This window comes from Mesoplodon densirostris, chromosome 18, assembly GCF_025265405.1.
Source record: "Mesoplodon densirostris isolate mMesDen1 chromosome 18, mMesDen1 primary haplotype, whole genome shotgun sequence".
NCBI classification, from domain to species: Eukaryota; Metazoa; Chordata; class Mammalia; order Artiodactyla; family Ziphiidae; genus Mesoplodon; species Mesoplodon densirostris.
This window is the reverse complement of record NC_082678.1, coordinates 30,565,847-30,586,323: the sequence shown is the minus strand read 5'-3', so window position 1 is coordinate 30,586,323 and position 20,477 is coordinate 30,565,847. Positions and strand designations below refer to the sequence as shown.

At 41.7% G+C, this 20,477-nt stretch overlaps 2 protein-coding genes across 8 annotated transcripts in view; both read left to right on the top strand.

Moving 5' to 3' along the window:
* Positions 1–20,477, top strand: part of LOC132479097 (RAD52 motif-containing protein 1-like) — a 261,744-nt gene that overhangs the window by 138,203 nt on the left and 103,064 nt on the right. The window lies entirely within an intron of this gene.
* LOC132479096 (RAD52 motif-containing protein 1-like) overlaps positions 1–20,477 on the top strand; it is a 182,703-nt gene that overhangs the window by 138,208 nt on the left and 24,018 nt on the right. For 2 of the 7 annotated variants that reach the window (XM_060082669.1, XM_060082670.1), the window contains exon 1: positions 16,534–16,610. The exons of 3 other annotated variants lie outside the window; for them this stretch is intronic. The gene's annotated coding sequence lies outside the window, so the exon portion shown is untranslated. Of the gene's footprint in view, positions 1–16,533; positions 16,611–20,477 lie in introns of those variants that run through there. 2 more of the 7 variants (XM_060082662.1, XM_060082671.1) reach the window with 1 other exon arrangement.

Below are 20,477 nucleotides of genomic sequence, written 5' to 3'. Positions count from 1 at the left end.
TAACCACTGCCCCACCAGTTATTCGTTTTTGAAAAAATTTATTTCCTCATTTGTTTTTATGTGATGATGCCTTTATTTATTTATTTTTATTATTGTTTATATTTGGCTGTGTTGGGTCTTTGTTGCTGCGCGCGGGCTTTCTCTGGTTGTGGCAAGTGGTGGCTACTCTTTGTTGTGGTGCGTGGACTGCTGATTGTTGTGGTTTCTCTTGTTGCGGAGCACGGGCTCTAAGTGTGCGGGCTTCTGTAATTGCAGCACCTGGGCTCAGTAGTTGCGGCACACAGGCCCTAGAGTGCGCGGGCTTCAGTAGTTGCGGCGTGTGGCCTCAGCAGTTGTGGCTCGCGGGCTCTAGAGCGCAGGCGCAGTAGTTGTGACGTACAGGCTTAGTTGCTCTGCGGCATGTGGGATCTTCCCAGACCAGGGCTGGAACCCGTGTCCCCTGCATTGGCAGACGGACTCTTAACCACTGCACCACCAGGAAAGTCCCCGTCTTTCCTTTTCTTAATGACAATTTTGAAGAGTCCTGGTTCACGTATTTCATAGACTGTCCCTCAACTTGGGTTTGTGTGATGTTCTCCTCATGACTGGAAGGGAGTTAGGGTTTTGGGGAAGGAGATGTTTACTTTTAATATTTTGTTTCATCTCTATCTCTGGGCTTTTTATATAAGATATTCAATGCATTTAGATACATATTTTAAAAAGCAGGCTTGTAGACTATTATTTTATAATCTGCTTGCTCTTTTGTAGTCTGCTTGGGATGATGGTGGTATGCTTTTTTTTTTTTCAGTACACGGGCCTCTCACTGTTGTGGCCTCTCCCGTTGTGGAGCACAGGCTCCGGACGCACAGGCTCAGCGGCCACGGCTCACAGGCCTAGCCGCTCCGCGGCATGTGGGATCTTCCCGGACCGGGGCACTAAGCCGTGTCCCCTGCATTGGCAGACGGACTCTTAACCACTGCTCCACCAGGGAAGCACGGTACACTTTTGTTTTATTTATGCAGTTGGCTCTCTTGCATTGATTTACATTTTAATGATACAGCTCAACTGCTTTGGATTATGATGTGTTTACAAGGCTACACAGATAATCTGGAAGGGAAAATGAAGAAATACAAATGACAGAAAATGTTTTATAATAATAAAATTTTCTTGGCAAGCAGCAACCTTTTCTCAAAGTCAGTCTTTTAGTATAATTTGCTTGCTTCATAAATATGGGTTTTTTTTTTTTCATATCTTTATTGATTAGTAAGCATGTTAAATGACTTGGGAGGAATCTCACTCTCTTCAAGAAATAATTTGGAATTCTTGATCCAGAATGCTGACAATTCTCAAAAATGGGTCAGGAAAATCATAGTAATCGATGGAAAAAAATCTCAGTTTTAGCTGTTGATATAACTTTTATTAAATTTAGGGGTTTTTTTATCATTGAAGTTACTAAAACAGTTGGTGGAAGGTCCATCAAGATATTTATTTTATGTATTTAAAGCATTTTACTTTTCTGTATTGAATCCCATTCATTCTGGAATTTAGGAGAATTTCCCTCTTTATGAAAGAGATTATTCAAAGTAGAAAATGATTGATGACCTTCGCTTCCAGTTTTCTTCTCAATAGACTTAGTCTCTCTTCTAGTGCTTCTTTCATACTCAGTAATTGTATAAGTTTTAGAGAAAAATGCAGGTCTGGCTGAAAATTAAGCACAGTACGATAAATAAAGCTTTTTGACTTTGCAGAATATTTTACATGTGTGTCCCATAGATGCATCAGAGATTCTAGTTTTGGATAAAGGCAAGTACATTTCAAGACAATACAACATCCCTGTGTATGACATTGGCATTCGAATGAGAAGTGAATTTGGTTCAGGACGGTTCTTGGAATGCTTGGCATTTAGGTTATTTTAGGTCAACTCTTTGGGAAATTCAATTAGAGTATTTATTGAATGGTTTTAGTGAGCTGAATGGTTGCCAGTTCATGTCATAGATGGTCTAAAACATGACTCTTAGGTCTAAAATAGCTGTGTTGGTCAGATAAGGCATCTTACATGATGTATTTAATCCAAGATAATGATGGATGAGTAAGAGGCAGATCATTGTAGAGGAAGTAATTTTGGTTTTGAGAGAGGCATTCTTAGGGAAATAGGCCTTGGTGTGTTCATTTAGAGTTGGGCAGGATTGAGGCCCGGAGAGAGGAGGGAAAGGATATTTGGGTAGAGGGAAGGGCATTGGCAGAGCCTCAGAGGCCTGACGGTTCCTGGGGCCTTTGTGGGAATGGTGGGAAAGTTGGGTTGCAGTCAGCCTGTGGGTAGCCTGGACGTTGGGTAATGAGCGTGGCCATCAGTTTATGGGCGCCCTCTCTAGAGTGGTCTGTAACTTGCTTCCTCCCTGAGGAAGTGTGACACGCTTCTGCTAGCTGCAGTGTCTTCCCCACAGCTGTGCTGTCCATTGAGGAGAAGGGGGCCTGCTCTGCCATGGCTTCCTTACTCCTCAGGGTATGGCGTGTGAGTTATTTTAATAATGTATCAATCTGCCTTTTCTTTCGTTTGTCACAGTGCATTTGCTTTCTAAAGTGGTCTTGTTTTCAGGATAATCATTGGGTTTCCACAGGGAAAACAATAATGTATGAGGCAAATTACTGACTAAAGGCAAATTCCTGACTTAAAAAATGAATCTCTAATTTTTTTCTAGTAGTTCCTCTTTTGTTTCAATTTTTGTTTTGTTAGTTATGTAAAGAAACTTTTGGATAGTAATTTCTGCTCAGGTGGATAGTGGTGCTGTTTAGCACAGCTCTTTGGTCTTCTGAAACTTTTACAAACGCAGTCTGATTCATTCCAGCCAAGTTAATTATGAGGTACATAATTTTTTCCCCTAAAGGAGACAAATGTAAAAGACAGAGATACAGAAATCATCTTCAGTTTAGATTGAAGAAATGTCAGTTACTACTGTTTGTTCCTGCTGTTTGATCACAGTTTATTTTTATTTTTTGAAGTCTGTTTCTAATCAAATAAGATTTAATGTTTTAGAAGGAATAGAGGACCATGACTAAACTAAGAAGAAAAGTTAATTTAAGGACAAGATTGATTTTTAAAAATATAAAAGTACATTTCATGACTTGATTTCAAGATGATCTGGTGGTATCCTTATACTGTCGCACAAGGAAGTCCACAGTGGGACGAGAATGATGCTTACAAATCAGCACCCTTATTATCTATTACTGAAGATGTCTTAGTCCAGGCCAGTCTGCCTACCACCTCTGTGGTACACTGTTGATTTCATTTTTCTTCCAGTATTTACTTTTGGTTCTGGACCAGTTATCTAGCTGTGGTGGGATTCTTCAAAAGTATCCTACATTTTGTACTTAGTGAACTAGTGATTGTTCTGTTTGCAGACATTCTTTCTGAGGCTCTACTCTTGCCTGGAAAACCTACATTTGCAGAAAGGGAAATGGATAGGTTTTCCTTTTAAATGTATTGATTTTTATTTATTTTTTATTTACTTTTGGCTGTGTTGGGACTTCGTTTCTGTGCGAGGGCCTTCTCTAGTTGCGGCGAGCAGGGGCCACTCCTCATCGTGGTGCGTGGGCGTGTCACTGCCGCAGCCCCTCTTGTTGCGGAGCACAGGCTCCAGACGCGCAGGCTGAGTAGTTGTGGCTCACGGGCTTAGTTGCTCTGCAGCATGTGGGATCTTCCCGGACCAGGGCTCAAACCCGTGTCCCGTGCACTGCCAGGCGGATTCTTAACCACTGCCCCACCAGTTATTCGTTTTTGAAAAAATTTATTTCCTCATTTGTTTTTATGTGATGATGCCTTTATTTATTTATTTTTATTATTATTTATATTTGGCTGTGTTGGGTCTTTGTTGCTGCGCGCGGGCTTTCTCTGGTTGTGGCAAGTGGTGGCTACTCTTTGTTGTGGTGCGTGGACTGCTGATTGTTGTGGTTTCTCTTGTTGCGGAGCACGGGCTCTAAGTGTGCGGGCTTCAGTAATTGCAGCACCTGGGCTCAGTAGTTGCGGCACACAGGCCCTAGAGTGCGCGGGCTTCAGTAGTTGCGGCGTGTGGCCTCAGCAGTTGTGGCTCGCGGGCTCTAGAGCGCAGGCGCAGTAGTTGTGACGTACGGGCTTAGTTGCTCTGCGGCATGTGGGATCTTCCCAGACCAGGGCTGGAACCCGTGTGCCCTGCATTGGCAGACGGACTCTTAACCACTGCACCACCAGGAAAGTCCCCGTCTTTCCTTTTCTTAATGACAATTTTGAAGAGTCCTGGTTCACGTATTTCATAGACTGTCCCTCAACTTGGGTTTGTGTGATGTTCTCCTCATGACTGGAAGGGAGTTATGGTTTTGGGGAAGGAGATGTTTAGTTTTAATATGTTGTTTCATCTCTATCTCTGGGCTTTTTATATAAGATATTCAATGCATTTAGATACATATTTTAAAAAGCAGGCTTGTAGACTATTATTTTATAATCTGCTTGCTCTTTTGTAGTCTGCTTGGGATGATGGTGGTATGCTTTTTTTTTTTCAGTACACGGGCCTCTCACTGTTGTGGCCTCTCCCATTGTGGAGCACAGGCTCCGGACGCGCAGGTTCAGCGGCCACGGCTCACAGGCCTAGCCGCTCCGCGGCATGTGGGATCTTCCCGGACCGGGCCACAAAGCCGTGTCCCCTGCATCGGCAGGCAGGCTCTCAACCACTGCTCCACCAGGGAAGCACGGTACACTTTTGTTTTATTTATGCAGTTGGCTCTCTTGCATTGATTTACATTTTAATGATAAAGCTCAACTGCTTTGGATTATGATGTGTTTACAAGGCTACACAGATAATCTGGAAGGGAAAATGAAGAAATACAAATGACAGAAAATGTTTTATAATAATAAAATTTTCTTGGCAAGCAGCAACCTTTTCTCAAAGTCAGTCTTTTAGTATAATTTGCTTGCTTCATAAATATGGTTTTTTTTGTTTTGTTTTTTCATATCTTTATTGATTAGTAAGCATGTTAAATGACTTGGGAGGAATCTCACTCTCTTCAAGAAATAATTTGGAATTCTTGATCCAGAATGCTGACAATTCTCAAAAATAGGTCAGGAAAATCAAAGGAATCGATGGAAAAAAAATCTCAGTTTTAGCTGTTGATATAACTTTTATTAAATTTAGGGGTTTGGGCTTCCATGGTGGCGCAGTGGTTGAGAGTCCGCCTGCCGATGCAGGGGACACGGGTTCGTGCCCCGATCCCGGAAGATCCCACATGCCGCGGAGCGGCTGGGCCCGCGAGCCATGGCCGCGGAGCCTGTGTGTCCGGAGCCTGTGCTCCGCAACGGGAGAGGCCACAGCAGTGAGAGGCCCGCGTACAGCAAAAAAAAAATAAATAAATAAATTTAGGGGTTTTTTATCATTGAAGTTACTAAAACAGTTGGTGGAAGGTCCATCAAGATATTTATTTTATGTATTTAAAGCATTTTACTTTGCTGTATTGAATCCCATTCATTCTGGAATTTAGGAGAATTTCCCTCTTTATGAAAGAGATTATTCAAAGTAGAAAATGATTGATGACCTTCGCTTCCAGTTTTCTTCTCAATAGACTTAGTCTCTCTTCTAGTGCTTCTTTCATACTCAGTAATTGTATAAGTTTTAGAGAAAAATGCAGGTCTGGCTGAAAATTAAGCACAGTACGATAAATAAAGCTTTTTGACTTTGCAGAATATTTTACATGTGTGTCCCATAGATTCATCAGAGATTCTAGTTTTGGATAAAGGCAAGTACATTTCAAGACAATACAACATCCCTGTGTATGACATTGGCATTCGAATGAGAAGTGAATTTGGTTCAGGACGGTTCTTGGAATGCTTGGCATTTAGGTTATTTTAGGTCAACTCTTTGGGAAATTCAATTAGAGTATTTATTGAATGGTTTTAGTGAGCTGAATGGTTGCCAGTTCATGTCATAGATGGTCTAAAACATGACTCTTATTTCTAAAATAGCTGTGTTGGTCAGATAAGGCATCTTACATGATGTATTTAATCCAAGATAATGATGGATGAGTAAGAGGCAGATCATTGTAGAGGAAGTAATTTTGGTTTTGAGAGAGGCATTCTTAGGGAAATAGGCCTTGGTGTGTTCATTTAGAGTTGGGCAGGATTGAGGTCCGGAGAGAGGAGGGAAAGAATATTTGGGTAGAGGGAAGGGCATTGGCAGAGCCTCAGAGGCCTGACGGTTCCTGGGGCCTTTGTGGGAATGGTGGGAAAGTTGGGTTGCAGTCAGCCTGTGGGTAGCCTGGACGTTGGGTAATGAGCGTGGCCATCAGTTTATGGGCGCCCTCTCTAGAATGGTCTGTAACTTGCTTCCTCCCTGAGGAAGTGTGACACGCTTCTGCTAGCTGCAGTGTCTTCCCCACAGCTGTGCTGTCCATTGAGGAGAAGGGGGCCTGCTCTGCCATGGCTTCCTTACTCCTCAGGGTATGGCGTGTGAGTTATTTTAATAATGTATCAATCTGCCTTTTCTTTCGTTTGTCACAGTGCATTTGCTTTCTAAAGTGGTCTTGTTTTCAGGATAATCATTGGGTTTCCACAGGGAAAACAATAATGTATGAGGCAAATTACTGACTAAAGGCAAATTCCTGACTTAAAAAATGAATCTCTAATTTTTTTCTAGTAGTTCCTCTTTTGTTTCAATTTTTGTTTTGTTAGTTATGTAAAGAAACTTATGGATAGTAATTTCTGCTCAGGTGGATCGTGGTGCTGTTTAGCACAGCTCTTTGGTCTTCTGAAACTTTTACAAACGCAGTCTGATTCATTCCAGCCAAGTTAATTATGAGGTACATAATTTTTTCCCCTAAAGGAGACAAATGTAAAAGACAGAGATACAGAAATCATCTTCAGTTTAGATTGAAGAAATGTCAGTTACTACTGTTTGTTCCTGCTGTTTGATCACAGTTTATTTTTATTTTTTGAAGTCTGTTTCTAATCAAATAAGATTTAATGTTTTAGAAGGAATAGAGGACCATGACTAAACTAAGAAGAAAAGTTAATTTAAGGACAAGATTGATTTTTAAAAATATAAAAGTACATTTCATGACTTGATTTCAAGATGATCTGGTGGTATCCTTATACTGTCGCACAAGGAAGTCCACAGTGGGACGAGAATGATGCTTACAAATCAGCACCCTTATTATCTATTACTGAAGATGTCTTAGTCCAGGCCAGTCTGCCTACCACCTCTGTGGTACACTGTTGATTTCATTTTTCTTCCAGTATTTACTTTCGGTTCTGGACCAGTTATCTAGCTGTGGTGGGATTCTTCAAAAGTATCCTACATTTTGTACTTAGTGAACTAGTGATTGTGCTGTTTCCAGACATTCTTTCTGAGGCTCTACTCTTGCCTGGAAAACCTACATTTGCAGAAAGGGAAATGGATAGGTTTTCCTTTTAAATGTATTTATTTTTATTTATTTTTTATTTATTTTTGGCTGTGTTGGGACTTCGTTTCTGTGCGAGGGCCTTCTCTAGTTGCGGCGAGCAGGGGCCACTCCTCATCGTGGTGCGTGGGCGTGTCACTGCCGCGGCCCCTCTTGTTGCGGAGCACAGGCTCCAGACGCGCAGGCTGGGTAGTTGTGGCTCACGGGCTTAGTTGCTCTGCAGCATGTGGGATCTTCCCGGACCAGGGCTCAAACCCGTGTCCCCTGCACTGCCAGGCGGATTCTTAACCACTGCCCCACCAGTTATTCGTTTTTGAAAAAATTTATTTCCTCATTTGTTTTTATGTGATGATGCCTTTATTTATTTATTTTTATTATTGTTTATATTTGGCTGTGTTGGGTCTTTGTTGCTGCGCGCGGGCTTTCTCTGGTTGTGGCAAGTGGTGGCTACTCTTTGTTGTGGTGCGTGGACTACTGATTGTTGTGGTTTCTCTTGTTGCGGAGCACGGGCTCTAAGTGTGCAGGCTTCAGTAATTGCAGCACCTGGGCTCAGTAGTTGCGGCACACAGGCCCTAGAGTGCGCGGGCTTCAGTAGTTGCGGCGTGTGGCCTCAGCAGTTGTGGCTCGCGGGCTCTAGAGCGCAGGCGCAGTAGTTGTGACGTACAGGCTTAGTTGCTCTGCGGCATGTGGGATCTTCCCAGACCAGGGCTGGAACCCGTGTCCCCTGCATTGGCAGACGGAATCTTAACCACTGCACCACCAGGAAAGTCCCCGTCTTTCCTTTTCTTAATGACAATTTTGAAGAGTCCTGGTTCACGTATTTCATAGACTGTCCCTCAACTTGGGTTTGTGTGATGTTCTCCTCATGACTGGAAGGGAGTTAGGGTTTTGGGGAAGGAGATGTTTACTTTTAATATTTTGTTTCATCTCTATCTCTGGGCTTTTTATATAAGATATTCAATGCATTTAGATACATATTTTAAAAAGCAGGCTTGTAGACTATTATTTTATAATCTGCTTGCTCTTTTGTAGTCTGCTTGGGATGATGGTGGTATGCTTTTTTTTTTTCAGTACACGGGCCTCTCACTGTTGTGGCCTCTCCCGTTGTGGAGCACAGGCTCCGGACGCACAGGCTCAGCGGCCACGGCTCACAGGCCTAGCCGCTCCGCGGCATGTGGGATCTTCCCGGATCGGGGCACTAAGCCGTTTCCCCTGCATTGGCAGACGGACTCTTAACCACTGCACCACCAGGAAAGTCCCCGTCTTTCCTCTTCTTAATGACAATTTTGAAGAGTCCTGGTTCACGTATTTCATAGACTGTCCCTCAACTTGGGTTTGTGTGATGTTCTCCTCATGACTGGAAGGGAGTTAGGGTTTTTCTGGAAGGAGATGTTTATTACTTTTAATATTTTGTTTCATCTCTATCTCTGGGCTTTTTATATAAGATATTCAATGCATTTAGATACATATTTTAAAAAGCAGGCTTGTAGACTATTATTTTATAATCTGCTTGCTCTTTTGTAGTCTGCTTGGGATGATGGTGGTATGCTTTTTTTTTTTTCAGTACACGGGCCTCTCACTGTTGTGGCCTCTCCCATTCTGGAGCACAGGCTCCGGACGCGCAGGTTCAGCGGCCACGGCTCACAGGCCTAGCCACTCCGCGGCATGTGGGATCTTCCCGGACTGGGGCACGAAGCCGTGTCCCCTGCATCGGCAGGCAGGCTCTCAACCACTGCTCCACCAGGGAAGCACGGTACACTTTTGTTTTATTTATGCAGTTGGCTCTCTTGCATTGATTTACATTTTAATGATAAAGCTCAACTGCTTTGGATTATGATGTGTTTACAAGGCTACACAGATAACCTGGAAGGGAAAATGAAGAAATACAAATGACAGAAAATGTTTTATAATAATAAAATTTTCTTGGCAAGCAGCAACCTTTTCTCAAAGTCAGTCTTTTAGTATAATTTGCTTGCTTCATAAATATGGGTTTTTTTTTGTTTTTTCATATCTTTATTGATTAGTAAGCATGTTAAATGACTTGGGAGGAATCTCACTCTCTTCAAGAAATAATTTGGAATTCTTGATCCAGAATGCTGACAATTCTCAAAAATGGGTCAGGAAAATCAAAGTAATCGATGGAAAAAAATCTCAGTTTTAGCTGTTGATATAACTTTTATTAAATTTAGGGGTTTTTTATCATTGAAGTTACTAAAACAGTTGGTGGAAGGTCCATCAAGATATTTATTTTATGTATTTAAAGCATTTTACTTTTCTGTATTGAATCCCATTCTTTCTGGAATTTAGGAGAATTTCCCTCTTTATGAAAGAGATTATTCAAAGTAGAAAATGATTGATGACCTTCGCTTCCAGTTTTCTTCTCAATAGACTTAGTCTCTCTTCTAGTGCTTCTTTCATACTCAGTAATTGTATAAGTTTTAGAGAAAAATGCAGGTCTGGCTGAAAATTAAGCACAGTACGATAAATAAAGCTTTTTGACTTTGCAGAATATTTTACATGTGTGTCCCATAGATGCATCAGAGATTCTAGTTTTGGATAAAGGCAAGTACATTTCAAGACAATACAACATCCCTGTGTATGACATTGGCATTCGAATGAGAAGTGAATTTGGTTCAGGACGGTTCTTGGAATGCTTGGCATTCAGGTTATTTTAGGTCAACTCTTTGGGAAATTCAATTAGAGTATTTATTGAATGGTTTTAGTGAGCTGAATGGTTGCCAGTTCATGTCATAGATGGTCTAAAACATGACTCTTATTTCTAAAATAGCTGTGTTGGTCAGATAAGGCATCTTACATGATGTATTTAATCCAAGATAATGATGGATGAGTAAGAGGCAGATCATTGTAGAGGAAGTAATTTTGGTTTTGAGAGAGGCATTCTTAGGGAAATAGGCCTTGGTGTGTTCATTTAGAGTTGGGCAGGATTGAGGCCTGGAGAGAGGAGGGAAAGAATATTTGGGTAGAGGGAAGGGCATTGGCAGAGCCTCAGAGGCCTGACGGTTCCTGGGGCCTTTGTGGGAATGGTGGGAAAGTTGGGTTGCAGTCAGCCTGTGGGTAGCCTGGACGTTGGGTAATGAGCGTGGCCATCAGTTTATGGGCGCCCTCTCTAGAATGGTCTGTAACTTGCTTCCTCCCTGAGGAAGTGTGACACGCTTCTGCTAGCTGCAGTGTCTTCCCCACAGCTGTGCTGTCCATTGAGGAGAAGGGGGCCTGCTCTGCCATGGCTTCCTTACTCCTCAGGGTATGGCGTGTGAGTTATTTTAATAATGTATCAATCTGCCTTTTCTTTCGTTTGTCACAGTGCATTTGCTTTCTAAAGTGGTCTTGTTTTCAGGATAATCATTGGGTTTCCACAGGGAAAACAATAATGTATGAGGCAAATTACTGACTAAAGGCAAATTCCTGACTTAAAAAATGAATCTCTAATTTTTTTCTAGTAGTTCCTCTTTTGTTTCAATTTTTGTTTTGTTAGTTATGTAAAGAAACTTATGGATAGTAATTTCTGCTCAGGTGGATCGTGGTGCTGTTTAGCACAGCTCTTTGGTCTTCTGAAACTTTTACAAACGCAGTCTGATTCATTCCAGCCAAGTTAATTATGAGGTACATAATTTTTTCCCCTAAAGGAGACAAATGTAAAAGACAGAGATACAGAAATCATCTTCAGTTTAGATTGAAGAAATGTCAGTTACTACTGTTTGTTCCTGCTGTTTGATCACAGTTTATTTTTATTTTTTGAAGTCTGTTTCTAATCAAATAAGATTTAATGTTTTAGAAGGAATAGAGGACCATGACTAAACTAAGAAGAAAAGTTAATTTAAGGACAAGATTGATTTTTAAAAATATAAAAGTACATTTCATGACTTGATTTCAAGATGATCTGGTGGTATCCTTATACTGTCGCACAAGGAAGTCCACAGTGGGACGAGAATGATGCTTACAAATCAGCACCCTTATTATCTATTACTGAAGATGTCTTAGTCCAGGCCAGTCTGCCTACCACCTCTGTGGTACACTGTTGATTTCATTTTTCTTCCAGTATTTACTTTTGGTTCTGGACCAGTTATCTAGCTGTGGTGGGATTCTTCAAAAGTATCCTACATTTTGTACTTAGTGAACTAGTGATTGTTCTGTTTGCAGACATTCTTTCTGAGGCTCTACTCTTGCCTGGAAAACCTACATTTGCAGAAAGGGAAATGGATAGGTTTTCCTTTTAAATGTATTGATTTTTATTTATTTTTTATTTATTTTTGGCTGTGTTGAGACTTCGTTTCTGTGCGAGGGCCTTCTCTAGTTGCGGCGAGCAGGGGCCACTCCTCATCGTGGTGCGTGGGCGTGTCACTGCCGCGGCCCCTCTTGTTGCGGAGCACAGGCTCCAGACACGCAGGCTGAGTAGTTGTGGCTCACGGGCTTAGTTGCTCTGCAGCATGTGGGATCTTCCCGGACCAGGGCTCAAACCCGTGTCCCGTGCACTGCCAGGCGGATTCTTAACCACTGCCCCACCAGTTATTCGTTTTTGAAAAAATTTATTTCCTCATTTGTTGTTATGTGATGATGCCTTTATTTATTTATTTTTATTATTGTTTATATTTGGCTGTGTTGGGTCTTTGTTGCTGCGCGCGGGCTTTCTCTGGTTGTGGCAAGTGGTGGCTACTCTTTGTTGTGGTGCGTGGACTGCTGATTGTTGTGGTTTCTCTTGTTGCGGAGCACGGGCTCTAAGTGTGCGGGCTTCAGTAATTGCAGCACCTGGGCTCAGTAGTTGCGGCACACAGGCCCTAGAGTGCGCGGGCTTCAGTAGTTGCGGAGTGTGGCCTCAGCAGTTGTGGCTCGCGGGCTCTAGAGCGCAGGCGCAGTAGTTGTGACGTACGGGCTTAGTTGCTCTGCGGCATGTGGGATCTTCCCAGACCAGGGCTGGAACCCGTGTCCCCTGCATTGGCAGACGGACTCTTAACCACTGCACCACCAGGAAAGTCCCCATCTTTCCTTTTCTTAATGACAATTTTGAAGAGTCCTGGTTCACGTATTTCATAGACTGTCCCTCAACTTGGGTTTGTGTGATGTTCTCCTCATGACTGGAAGGGAGTTAGGGTTTTGGGGAAGGAGATGTTTACTTTTAATATTTTGTTTCATCTCTATCTCTGGGCTTTTGATATAAGATATTCAATGCATTTAGATACATATTTTAAAAAGCAGGCTTGTAGACTATTATTTTATAATCTGCTTGCTCTTTTGTAGTCTGCTTGGGATGATGGTGGTATGCTTTTTTTTTTTTTTCAGTACACGTGCCTCTCACTGTTGTGGCCTCTCCCGTTGTGGAGCACAGGCTCCGGACGCACAGGCTCAGCGGCCACGGCTCACAGGCCTAGCCGCTCCGCGGCATGTGGGATCTTCCCAGACCGGGGCACTAAGCCGTGTCCCCTGCATCGGCAGGCAGGCTCTCAACCACTGCTCCACCAGGGAAGCATGGTACACTTTTGTTTTATTTATGCAGTTGGCTCTCTTGCATTGATTTACATTTTAATGATACAGCTCAACTGCTTTGGATTATGATGTGTTTACAAGGCTACACAGATAATCTGGAAGGGAAAATGAAGAAATACAAATGACAGAAAATGTTTTATAATAATAAAATTTTCTTGGCAAGCAGCAACCTTTTCTCAAAGTCAGTCTTTTAGTATAATTTGCTTGCTTCATAAATATGGGTTTTTTTTGTTTTTTCATATCTTTATTGATTAGTAAGCATGTTAAATGACTTGGGAGGAATCTCACTCTCTTCAAGAAATAATTTGGAATTCTTGATCCAGAATGCTGACAATTCTCAAAAATGGGTTAGGAAAATCAAAGTAATCGATAGAAAAATATCTCAGTTTTAGCTGTTGATATAACTTTTATTAAATTTAAGGGTTTTTTTATCATTGAAGTTACTAAAACTGTTGCTGGAAGGTCCATCAAGATATTTATTTTATGTATTTAAAGCATTTTACTTTGCTGTATTGAATCCCATTCATTCTGGAATTTAGGAGAATTTCCCTCTTTATGAAAGAGATTATTCAAAGTAGAAAATGATTGATGACCTTCGCTTCCAGTTTTCTTCTCAATAGACTTAGTCTCTCTTCTAGTGCTTCTTTCATACTCAGTAATTGTATAAGTTTTAGAGAAAAATGCAGGTCTGGCTGAAAATTAAGCACAGTACGATAAATAAAGCTTTTTGACTTTGCAGAATATTTTACATGTGTGTCCCATAGATGCATCAGAGATTCTAGTTTTGGATAAAGGCAAGTACATTTCAAGACAATACAACATCCCTGTGTATGACATTGGCATTCGAATGAGAAGTGAATTTGGTTCAGGACGGTTCTTGGAATGCTTGGCATTTAGGTTATTTTAGGTCAACTCTTTGGGAAATTCAATTAGAGTATTTATTGAATGGTTTTAGTGAGCTGAATGGTTGCCAGTTCATGTCATAGATGGTCTAAAACATGACTCTTATTTCTAAAATAGCTGTGTTGGTCAGATAAGGCATCTTACATGATGTATTTAATCCAAGATAATGATGGATGAGTAAGAGGCAGATCATTGTAGAGGAAGTAATTTTGGTTTTGAGAGAGGCATTCTTAGGGAAATAGGCCTTGGTGTGTTCATTTAGAGTTGGGCAGGATTGAGGCCCGGAGAGAGGAGGGAAAGAATATTTGGGTAGAGGGAAGGGCATTGGCAGAGCCTCAGAGGCCTGACGGTTCCTGGGGCCTTTGTGGGAATGGTGGGAAAGTTGGGTTGCAGTCAGCCTGTGGGTAGCCTGGACGTTGGGTAATGAGCGTGGCCATCAGTTTATGGGCGCCCTCTCTAGAGTGGTCTGTAACTTGCTTCCTCCCTGAGGAAGTGTGACACGCTTCTGCTAGCTGCAGTGTCTTCCCCACAGCTGTGCTGTCCATTGAGGAGAAGGGGGCCTGCTCTGCCATGGCTTCCTTACTCCTCAGGGTATGGCGTGTGAGTTATTTTAATAATGTATCAATCTGCCTTTTCTTTCGTTTGTCACAGTGCATTTGCTTTCTAAAGTGGTCTTGTTTTCAGGATAATCATTGGGTTTCCACAGGGAAAACAATAATGTATGAGGCAAATTACTGACTAAAGGCAAATTCCTGACTTAAAAAATGAATCTCTAATTTTTTTCTAGTAGTTCCTCTTTTGTTTCAATTTTTGTTTTGTTAGTTATGTAAAGAAACTTATGGATAGTAATTTCTGCTCAGGTGGATAGTGGTGCTGTTTAGCACAGCTCATTGGTCTTCTGAAACTTTTACAAACGCAGTCTGATTCTTTCCAGCCAAGTTAATTATGAGGTACATATTTTTTTCCCCTAAAGGAGACAAATGTAAAAGACAGAGATACAGAAATCATCTTCAGTTTAGATAGAAGAAATGTCAGTTACTACTGTTTGTTCCTGCTGTTTGATCACAGTTTATTTTTATTTTTTGAAGTCTGTTTCTAATCAAATAAGATTTAATGTTTTAGAAGTAATAGAGGACCATGACTAAACTAAGAAGAAAAGTTAATTTAAGGACAAGATTGATTTTTAAAAATATAAAAGTACATTTCATGACTTGATTTCAAGATGATCTGGTGGTATCCTTATACTGTCGCACAAGGAAGTCCACAGTGGGACGAGAATGATGCTTACAAATCAGCACCCTTATTATCTATTACTGAAGATGTCTTAGTCCAGGCCAGTCTGCCTACCACCTCTGTGGTACACTGTTGATTTCATTTTTCTTCCAGTATTTACTTTTGGTTCTGGACCAGTTATCTAGCTGTGGTGGGATTCTTCAAAAGTATCCTACATTTTGTACTTAGTGAACTAGTGATTGTTCTGTTTGCAGACATTCTTTCTGAGGCTCTACTCTTGCCTGGAAAACCTACATTTGCAGAAAGGGAAATGGATAGGTTTTCCTTTTAAATGTATTGATTTTTATTTATTTTTTATTTATTTTTGGCTGTGTTGGGACTTCGTTTCTGTGCGAGGGCCTTCTCTAGTTGCGGCGAGCAGGGGCCACTCCTCATCGTGGTGCGTGGGTGTGTCACTGCCGCGGCCCCTCTTGTTGCGGAGCACAGGCTCCAGACGCGCAGGCTGAGTAGTTGTGGCTCACGGGCTTAGTTGCTCTGCAGCATGTGGGATCTTCCCGGACCAGGGCTCAAACCCGTGTCCCCTGCACTGCCAGGCGGATTCTTAACCACTGCCCCACCAGTTATTCGTTTTTGAAAAAATTTATTTCCTCATTTGTTGTTATGTGATGATGCCTTTATTTATTTATTTTTATTATTGTTTATATTTGGCCGTGTTGGGTCTTTGTTGCTGCGCGCGGGCTTTCTCTGGTTGTGGCAAGTGGTGGCTACTCTTTGTTGTGGTGCGTGGACTGCTGATTGTTGTGGTTTCTCTTGTTGCGGAGCACGGGCTCTAAGTGTGCGGGCTTCAGTAATTGCAGCACCTGGGCTCAGTAGTTGCGGCACACAGGCCCTAGAGTGCGCGGGCTTCAGTAGTTGCGGCGTGTGGCCTCAGCAGTTGTGGCTCGCGGGCTCTAGAGCGCAGGCGCAGTAGTTGTGACGTACGGGCTTAGTTGCTCTGCGGCATGTGGGATCTTCCCAGACCAGGGCTGGAACCCGTGTCCCCTGCATTGGCAGACGGACTCTTAACCACTGCACCACCAGGAAAGTCCCCGTCTTTCCTTTTCTTAATGACAATTTTGAAGAGTCCTGGTTCACGTATTTCATAGACTGTCCCTCAACTTGGGTTTGTGTGATGTTCTCCTCATGACTGGAAGGGAGTTAGGGTTTTGGGGAAGGAGATGTTTACTTTTAATATTTTGTTTCATCTCTATCTCTGGGCTTTTTATATAAGATATTCAATGCATTTAGATACATATTTTAAAAAGCAGGCTTGTAGACTATTATTTTATAATCTGCTTGCTCTTTTGTAGTCTGCTTGGGATGATGGTGGTATGCTTTTTTTTTTTCAGTACACGGGCCTCTCACTGTTGTGGCCTCTCCCATTGTGGAGCACAGGCTCCGGACGCGCAGGTTCAGCGGCCACCGCTCACAGGCCTAGCCACTCCGCGACATGTGGGATCTTCCCGGACCGGGGCACGAAGCCGTGTCCCCTGCATCGGCAGGCAGGCTCTCAACCACTGCTCCACCAGGGAAGCACGGTACACTTTTGTTTTATTTATGCAGTTGGCTCTCTTGCATTGATTTACATTTTAATGATAAAGCTCAACTGCTTTGGATTATGATGTGTTTACAAGGCTACACAGATAATCTGGAAGGGAAAATGAAGAAATACAAATGACAGAAAATGTTTTATAATAATAAAATTTTCTTGGCAAGCAGCAACCTTTTCTCAAAGTCAGTCTTTTAGTATAATTTGCTTGCTTCATAAATATGGGTTTTTTTTGTTTTTTCATATCTTTATTGATTAGTAAGCATGTTAAATGACTTGGGAGGAATCTCACTCTTCAAGAAATAATTTGGAATTCTTGATCCAGAATGCTGACAATTCTCAAAAATGGGTCAGGAAAATCAAAGTAATCGATGGAAAAAAATCTCAGTTTTAGCTGTTGATATAACTTTTATTAAATTTAGGGGTTTTTTTATCATTGAAGTTACTAAAACAGTTGGTGGAAGGTCCATCAAGATATTTATTTTATGTATTTAAAGCATTTTACTTTGCTGTATTGAATCCCATTCATTCTGGAATTTAGGAGAATTTCCCTCTTTATGAAAGAGATTATTCAAAGTAGAAAATGATTGATGACCTTCGCTTCCAGTTTTCTTCTCAATAGACTTAGTCTCTCTTCTAGTGCTTCTTTCATACTCAGTAATTGTATAAGTTTTAGAGAAAAATGCAGGTCTGGCTGAAAATTAAGCACAGTACGATAAATAAAGCTTTTTGACTTTGCAGAATATTTTACATGTGTGTCCCATAGATGCATCAGAGATTCTAGTTTTGGATAAAGGCAAGTACATTTCAAGACAATACAACATCCCTGTGTATGACATTGGCATTCGAATGAGAAGTGAATTTGGTTCAGGACGGTTCTTGGAATGCTTGGCATTTAGGTTATTTTAGGTCAACTCTTTGGGAAATTCAATTAGAGTATTTATTGAATGGTTTTAGTGAGCTGAATGGTTGCCAGTTCATGTCATAGATGGTCTAAAACATGACTCTTACGTCTAAAATAGCTGTGTTGGTCAGATAAGGCATCTTACATGATGTATTTAATCCAAGATAATGATGGATGAGTAAGAGGCAGATCATTGTAGAGGAAGTAATTTTGGTTTTGAGAGAGGCATTCTTAGGGAAATAGGCCTTGGTGTGTTCATTTAGAGTTGGGCAGGATTGAGGCCCGGAGAGAGGAGGGAAAGAATATTTGGGTAGAGGGAAGGGCATTGGCAGAGCCTCAGAGGCCTGATGGTTCCTGGGGCCTTTGTGGGAATGGTGGGAAAGTTGGGTTGCAGTCAGCCTGTGGGTAGCCTGGACGTTGGGTAATGAGCGTGGCTGTCAGTTTATGGGCGCCCTCTCTAGAGTGGTCTGTAACTTGCTTCCTCCCTGAGGAAGTGTGACACGCTTCTGCTAGCTGCAGTGTCTTCCCCACAGCTGTGCTGTCCATTGAGGAGAAGGGGGCCTGCTCTGCCATGGCTTCCTTACTCCTCAGGGTATGGCGTGTGAGTTATTTTAATAATGTATCAATCTGCCTTTTCTTTCTTTTGTCACAATGCATTTGCTTTCTAAAGTGGTCTTGTTTTCAGGATAATAATTGGGTTTCCACAGGGAAAATAATAATGTATGAGGCAAATTACTGACTGAAGGCCAATTCCTGAGTTAAAAATTGAATCTCTATTTTTTTTCTAGTAGTTCTTCTTTTGATTAAATTTTTGTTTTGTCAGTTATGTATAGAAACTTATGTATAGTAATTTCTGCTCAGGTGGATAGTGGTACTGTTTAGCACAGCTCATTGGTCTTCTGAAACTTTTACAAATGCAGTATGATTCATTCCAGCCAAGTTAATTATGAGGTACATAATTTTTTCCCCTAATGGAGACAAATGTAAAAGACAGAGATACAGAAATCATCTTCAGTTTAGATTGAAGAAATTTTAGTTACTACTGTTTGTTCCTGCTATTTGATGACAGTTTATTTTTATTTTTTGAAATCTGTCTCTAATCAAATAAGATTTAATGTTTTAGAAGTAATAGAGGACCATGACTAAACTAATAAGAAAAGTTAATTTATGGACAATAATTGATTTTTAAAAATATAAAAGTACGTTTCATGACTTGATTTCAAGATGACCTGGTGGTATCCTTATACTGTCGCAGAAGGAAGTCCACAGTGGGACGAGAATGATGCTTACAAATCAGCACCCTTATTATCTATTACTGAAGATATCTTCGTCCAGACCAGTCTGCCTACCACCTCTGTGGCACACTGTTGATTTCATTTTTCTTCCAGTATTTACTTTTGGTTCTGGACCAATTATCTAGCTGTGATGGGATTCTTCAAAAATATCCTACATTTTGTACTTAGTGAACTAGTGATTGTCCTGTTTGCAGACATTCTTTCTGAGGCTCTACTCTTGCCTCGAAAACCTACATTTGCAGAAAGGGAAATGGATAGGTTTTCCTTCTAAATGTATTTAGTTTTATTTATTTTTTATTTATTTTTGGCTGTGTTGGGACTTCGTTTCTGTGCGAGGGCCTTCTCTAGTTGCGGCGAGCAGGGGCCACTCCTCATCGTGGTGCGTGGGCCTCTCACTGCCGTGGCCCCTCTTGTTGCGGAGCACAGGCTCCAGACACGCAGGCTGAGTAATTGTGGCTCACGGGCTTAGTTGCTCTGCAGCATGTGGGATCTTCCCAGACCAGGGCTCAAACCCGGGTCCCCTGCACTGGCAGGCGGATTCTTAACCACTGCCCCACCAGTTATTCTTTTTTTACAAAAATTATTTCCTCATTTGTTTTTATGTGATGATGCCTTCATTTATTTATTTTTATTATTGTTTATATTTGGCTGTGTTGGGTCTTTGTTGCTGCGCGCGGTCTTTCTCTGCTTGTGGCAAGTGGTGGCTACTCTTTGTTGTGGTGCGTGGACTGCTGAGTGTTGTGGTTTCTTTTGTTGCGGAGCACGGGCTCTAAGTGTGCAGGCTTCAGTAATTGCAGCAGCTGGGCTCAGTAGTTGCGGCACACAGGCCCTAGAGTGCGCGGGCTTCAGTAGTTGCGGCGTGTGGCCTCAGCAGTTGTGGCTCGCGGGCTCTAGAGCGCAGGCTCAGTAGTTGTGATGTACGGGCTTAGTTGCTCTGCGGCATGTGGGATCTTCCCAGACCAGGGCTGGAACCCGTGTCCCCTGCATTGGCAGACGGATTCTTAACCACTGCACCACCAGGAAATTCCCAGACTTTCCTTTTCTTAATGACAATTTTTTTTTGAAAGGACGAGTTGACGTTTAATTAAAAGCAGTGGGCATGGATGGATTCTGTACATTTTTTAAGGATCAAGTTACCTGGAAAGAAAGAAAAATTGTGGGCTGTGTATAATGTAAACAAAAAGCAGAGTTCAAATTAGGACTTTAAGACATTAAAATCAAAAGAAACTCTTCAAAAAGAGTGTCCATCTTGGGTATTAAGCTGCAACATTGAAATGAAAACTATTTTGAAAAGCTTTAAAACAAAAGGCAACCCATATTTGGGCATCCTTCAGATCTCTTGGCCTTCAGCTTTCTGTGGGAAGCTATGGTTTCCCATCATCTGCTTGCTGGGTCTAACATGTATTCTCTGCCATGTGCACCTAGAATTTCTTACCAAAGCCATGCTGATTTGAAAGAGGATATTTTATGGCTCTTGTGTGTGTGAAGCCAGGGTAGTGGCTGGAAAACACAGAGCAGAAGCCAGGAAACTTAGTTTCTTGGTCTTGTTTCTGTTTCTCACTCACTGAGTGAATTGGGGGAAATTACTTTCTTCCTCTGAGACTCAGTTCTTTCGCTATAAAACGAGACACTTTTCAGCGCCGTGCAACAGGACTTT